This window comes from Chlorocebus sabaeus, chromosome 10, assembly GCF_047675955.1.
Source record: "Chlorocebus sabaeus isolate Y175 chromosome 10, mChlSab1.0.hap1, whole genome shotgun sequence".
In the NCBI taxonomy this organism is placed as follows: Eukaryota; Metazoa; Chordata; class Mammalia; order Primates; family Cercopithecidae; genus Chlorocebus; species Chlorocebus sabaeus.
Window position 1 is genome coordinate 46,454,698 of NC_132913.1, and position 6,000 is coordinate 46,460,697.

A 6,000-nucleotide genomic window follows, 5' to 3' on the forward strand; every position below is an offset into this window, starting at 1 on the left:
TCTCCCGCCTCAGCCTCCCAAGTAGCTGGGATTACAGGCATGCCCCCACCACGCCCGGCTAATTTTTTGTACTTTTAGTAGAGATGGGGTTTCCCCATGTTGGCCAGGCTGGTCTTGAACTCCTAGCCTCAAGTGATCCACCCATCCTGGCCTCCCAAAATGCTGGGATCATGGGCGTGAGCCACCGTGCCCAGCCAAGGGAGCTCTGTTTTAAAGGACAACCTGTTACCTGGGATAAGAACAATTTGGAGGGAAAAAAATCTATTAAGACTATAACCTCGGATTTTCACAACCACCTTTGTTATACCAATAAATTTCCACAATTCCTCAAAAAGAACCTTGTCAAATAACTTCAAACTGATTTGATGTTGAGCTTTCAAAACCTAAGGTGTTTATTTCACCTTTGAAGCCTTTCTCATAAGAAGTTCTCAAAAATATCCCATTCCAGATCTGCTCATCTCAACTCAAAAAATATTTTCTATTCTAATAATTATCTTAGTTGCTCCCTCCACAGGATGGAGCCAAGGCTATCTGCTCCGCCTTTAAAATGAAACTGTAGGATTTGCTCTTAAAAAAACCAACAAAAGTCTCACTGAAAATTTATTAATAAGGGGCCATGTTGAAAATTATCCTACCATGGTTTGTCATCCTATCTGATAAACAGTAAGTATACAAAAGATTTGAGGTGAGGAACCACCTCTGAATGAATCAAGGAAACCAAGAAAAGAAAACCTAAGAAAGTGTCAAAAAACGAACTTAGCCAGACCACATTCAAGAACAAATTTACAAATTTAGAATAAAATTAAACTCCTCACGATGGCAAACAAAATCCTATATAATCAAAATCCTATATAATTCCCGCCTGCCCACTTCTCAGATCTCAACTCTGGTCAATCTCCCTCTCTTCTTTCCAGCCTCCTTGGCCAAACAGTCTTTCGTCTCCATAAAGCGGTTTTCTCGAGCTTAAATGCTCTTCCCTCTGCTCTTCGGATTCTATTTGTCATTTAGATCTCAATTTCAGTGTCTCTCCTCAGAGAGGGTTTCCCTATTTAAAGTAGCCACTTTCTAAGCTAGCACATCACCCTATATTCTCAGCAATTACCACCAGCATCGGATATTTGTTCAACTGTCTCCCCCGACTAGGATGTAAATTCCAAAGGACTAGGGACTTTGCCATCTTGCTCATTTCTGTATCCACACCATGTAAAACTGTCAGGCACCTAATATACTTATATATGTTGAATATTTATTTTGCTCAAGCCCAATTGAGTTTCAGCCTTTAAATAATCTATACGTAATATGAAATTAGAAAATCTACCAAGACTAAATATATATATATATACACACACACACACATAACTGACGGCGGAAAATTGGTGTAGAGGCAGAATCAGCTCTGAAAAGGGCAGGTATAACCTTGACTTGTAAAATTGATAATCCTGTGTCCTAGTCTTATTTACGGAAATACCTCTACCAAAAAAAAACAAATAAATAAAAGTCTGACTGCGATGGTGCACACCTGTAGTCCCAGCACTTTGGGAGACCGAGACGGGTGGAACACTTGAGCCCAGGAGTTTGAGACCAGTCTGGGCAACAAGGCAAGACCCCATCTCTCCAAAAATAAAAATAATTAGCTGGGTGTCGTGGCGAACACCTGCAGTCCCAGCTACTTCAGAGGCTGAGGCGGGAGCATCGCTTGAGCCCCGGAGGTGATGACTGCTGTGAGCTGTGATTGCACCACTGCACTCTAGCCTGGGCAACAGAGCAGGATCCCATCAATCAATCAAACAATTAAGACATAAGGACCATGCCTTTCCCCATCACAATTTTCTCCTTTTTAGGATAACTTCAGTCTCTTTTTTTCGAACATAAACTCCAATAAAGCCTAAAAACCAAACACGAAAATTTCTGGTAGACTATCCCTGTACTGTTGCATTGAAAACAGTTAAGACCAGGTGGTGCTTTCTGGAGAGCTCGCAAATCCCCGCTGTGCAAGTGCGCACAGGTGATTTTCCAAACAAACTTCCGCTCCCAGCCCTCTGCGGCACTCAGCTCCCTTTGCAGCTCCAGTGGATTTAGTGGAAGCACCGAGCCACCTTCAGCTGAACAGTTTGTTTTGAAAAAGCTCTCAGGCCTACCCAGGACCTGCCTGGGGGTGTGGGCGTCCCCTCGGGCCTCCGCTGTCACGCGAACAGTAAATTACCGGGCACGCCAGGTCAGCTGGCCAGCGTAAACATATGGATCCCATCTCATTCAAAGCAAACCTGAAAGGTGCCCAGCGCTCCCAAAATAAAGTCCGCGACTTACACCCCCCACGCACGAAAGACCAGGAATGTGCCCCACTCTGACAGCGGCCGGGCCTCTGCGGACGGAGCGACCCAGGCAGGAGGGCAGGTGGGAGGCAGGGAGCTCACCCGCAGGGGGCCTCCTTCCACCCGCCAGCACGCCCGCCCTAGCCCCAGGCCAAGGGTGCACGAACCACGCCTCACTGCACTCAAAGTCCCGGCCGGGCCCTGCTGCGCAGTTAGAACTGGGAAATGGAGGGTTCAGACGCCCCGCGCGAGCAGGCCCCGCCGGCTAAGCCCAGCCGCGCTCCCCCACCTACCGCCGCTGCCGCCGCTAAGCCGGCCCATAGACGCGGCCCCTCTCACCTGCAGGGCCTGGGGCGCGCGGGATCCGCTATCTGGTGCCCACGGGTCACGTGCCGCGCAGGTGAGGTGGGCGGGGCGGGGCCCTCTGAGACCCAGAGCCTGGGGACCAGGCCCCGCCCCGCGAACGCCCGTGGAGACCCAGGGCGGAGGGAACAAGCCCCGCCCCCGGGGCCGGCCCTTGAGGCTGCGCATGCGCGCCCTTCCGTCCGGACTGCGAGTTCCTCTCCGCCTTCTGGCTCTAGGGTCAAGGCCAGTTCAGGCTTGGAAAGGGGCTTCCATCGTAATTCTATCTGTTTTGCTAAAGCTGCGGTGGCAAGGCCTAGTGATCGCCTGAAACGTCATTTTAAAGGGGGCGTTGCATCGACTGTTCGGCCATCCCTGCTGAAAGTTTTTACCTCTTTCTCCCATTCTCCCCCCTGCACTGTGTTCTCCGAGGCCAGTCTCCCGGATTGGCCTTCTCGGTTTCGGCCACCCTGGGCGGTCCGTGACTTGGCTTCTTCTGCCCTCGCCTCCGCACTCGGGTTTCCCCAGAGGTCTCTCCCGGGCAGGCTGCCTGCCCCGGGCCCCAACCCTGCCGCTGAGTGGGTATCCTGAGCTCACTGGAACCCCGGGCGCCCCAGTGGCTAACGGCAGACGGGTTTCTGTGTCACTGACTACAAAGTGGCCCTGCCAGTCCTTTTTAAGATAAAAATTATCCAGAGAAAAAAGTTCCTGGGCAAGTTGCCACTTGTTAACTAAATGCACGACATAGTGTGGGACTATGTTCAGATGAAAATCAAAGATACAGAGAGCTTTTATTTTTAATCCGTGAGGAAACATTAAAAATACATCAACCTGTGGAAACCAAAGTTACATTTGAAGAGTAATGACCTAAAATGCTCACATTTAAAGATCAAATTGAGACCGTGGGAAACTATTTGTAATGAAAAAGACTAAGGGGAAAGGGGAGATCGAAATTTATGATTTTGCGAAGCTCTTGGTAATTTTTTAAAATTTGCGGAGTGCATCATGATTGAGACTTTGAACACCAAATTCCGTTCCAAAGTATTGCTAAAAACAGTATTTTTCTAAAAACAAGTTTTTGATTGTATAAATAATAGAGCTCTCTGTAGAAAACACAGAATATATAAACGGGAAAATAGTGAATAATTACACCACTCAGAGATAACGCACTTATTTTCTCTCAGTCTTTCAGAAAAAACAGTAATTTTACAAAAAGTCCTAGAAACTGCCTTTTTAAACAAACTTGTGTCATGAGCTTTCCCCATGTCTAAAATTTCATTAGCTTTTTTTTTTTCTACCTAATGGTCTACATGGAAACATACCATAAATTATTTAACAATTTCCCTGTTACTGAATGGTTTCAACATTTTTGCTCTTAGTATAAATAATGCTGGATTAAATATCTTTGTACCTAAATCTTTTTTTCTTTTAGCCTCAATATATTACCACGTTGTGCACATAAATGTTTATCCATATTTATGAATATGTACCTAGGATAAAAATTGAAATGGAGGCCTGGCGCGGTGGCTTACGCCTGTAATCCCAGTACTTTGGGAGGCCAAGGCGGGTGGATCACCTGAGGTCAGGAGTTCGAGACCAGCCTGGCCAACATGGCAAAACCCCGTCTCTACTAAAAATACAAAAAGTTAGCCGGGCATGGTGGCACGCGCCTGTAATCCCAGCTACTCAGGAGGCTGAGGCAGGAGAATCTCCTGAACCTAGGAGGCTGAGGTTGCAGTGAGCAGATATCGTGCCATTCCACTTCCAGCCTGGGGGATAGAGTGAGACTTCGTCTCACAAAAGAAGAAAAAAAGGAAATGAAATCACTGGGCATAAAGGTGTAGACAATTTTAATAAGTAATACCACACTGCTCTTCAGAGAGGTTGTACAGTTTACACTCTCAGCAATGTGTAGTTGTGTTTGTCTCTCCACTTTCTTGTCAAACTTGAGGGATACCTTTTTTATCTACACTAATTTGTGTGTGGGTTTTTTTGTTTGTGAGATGGACTCACTCTGTTGCCTAGGCTGGAGTGCAGTGGCATGATCTTGGCTCATTGCAACCTCCACCTCCCGGGTTCAAGTGATTTTCGTGCCTCAGACTCCCAAGTAGCTGGGATTACAAGCACCCACTACCACGCCCGGCTAACTTTTTGTATTTTTAGTAGAAACAGGGTTTCACTATGTTGGCCAGGCTGGTCTCGAACTCCTGACCTCAAGTAATCTGGCCGCCTCAGCCTCTGTCTACACTAATTTGATAAGCCAAATTGGTTATAATATTCTTTAAGTAAAACATGTAAAAGAAGCCTGTGACTACACCTGCCAGTTGTTTAGCACCATGACCTCAAGTCCAGTATAGTCAGCTTTGCCTGTCCTACAGGGACAGGCAGTTTCAAAGATAGAAGCCTCATTGAGGCTGGTCTCCAGACAACAGGTTTGTAGTTTCAGAGATGTTAACTAAAATATCTTGCCAATATACTATAGAAACAGAATTTATAAAGATAAATTTTTAAGAATTTATAGATTTGTAAAGTGAACTGGTACAGGAGAGAGTGTTAAAGTAGTTAGACCTTTCATTTGGAATATTAACGATTTGAATGTTTTATGCATTCCTCACCTTAATTGTGTAGCTGTGAAAATCTTATTTAAGGCTGGGTGCGGTGACTCACACCTGTAATCACAGCACTTTGGGAGGCCGAGGTGGGCAGATCATTTGAGGTCAGGAGTTCAAGACCAGCCTGGCCAACGTGGTGAAACCCCGTTTCTACTAAAAATACAAAAATTAGCCAGGCATGGTGGTGCACACCTATAATACCCACTACTCAGGAGGCAGAGGCAGGAGAATTGCTTGAATCCGAGAGGCAGAGGTTGCAGTAAGCCGAGATTGAGTCACTGCACTACGACTTTGGCAACAGAGTGAGACTGTGTCTCCAAAAAAAAAAAAAAAAGAAAAGAAAAAGGAAAAAGAAAATCTTATTAAAGGATAAAAATCCTATTTTGTCATTAATTTCTTGTTCTGCTCCTTAAAATAATGCTACTTGAAGAATATAGAAAACAATTTTAAATTATATATTTAAAGAAAAACCAACTTTTTAATTAAATAGTAAGCAATACATGTTGTCAAAATACAGTGGCAATGGGAACAGAATAGATGTGAAGCAATGAGTGAGCCACCAATTACTAAAATGTGGTCCTGAGTAAACAAGAGCTTAAAGGAGAGATGAGAAGCGCCTGTGAAATTGGAAAAGGTCGGCGTGAGAATGTGTGCTAAATAGACCTAAGTCTAGGCAGGCTAAGGGATGAGCTTTGGAAATACCCAGTTTCACAGTAAATACTCAGGCATGTATT

General features: G+C 45.4%; 1 protein-coding gene across 9 annotated transcripts in view; it reads right to left on the bottom strand.

The window, feature by feature from the left end:
* WDSUB1 (WD repeat, sterile alpha motif and U-box domain containing 1) overlaps positions 1-2,807 on the bottom strand; it is a 49,224-nt gene extending 46,417 nt beyond the window's left edge. For 5 of the 9 annotated variants that reach the window (XR_012094192.1, XR_012094193.1, XR_012094195.1 and 2 more), the window contains exon 1: positions 2,652-2,807. The gene's annotated coding sequence lies outside the window, so the exon portion shown is untranslated. Of the gene's footprint in view, positions 1-2,605 lie in introns of all 9 variants that reach the window. The other 4 variants (XM_007965071.3, XM_007965070.3, XM_038002077.2 and 1 more) reach the window with 4 other exon arrangements.
* Between the last annotated feature and the right edge of the window lie 3,193 nt (positions 2,808-6,000).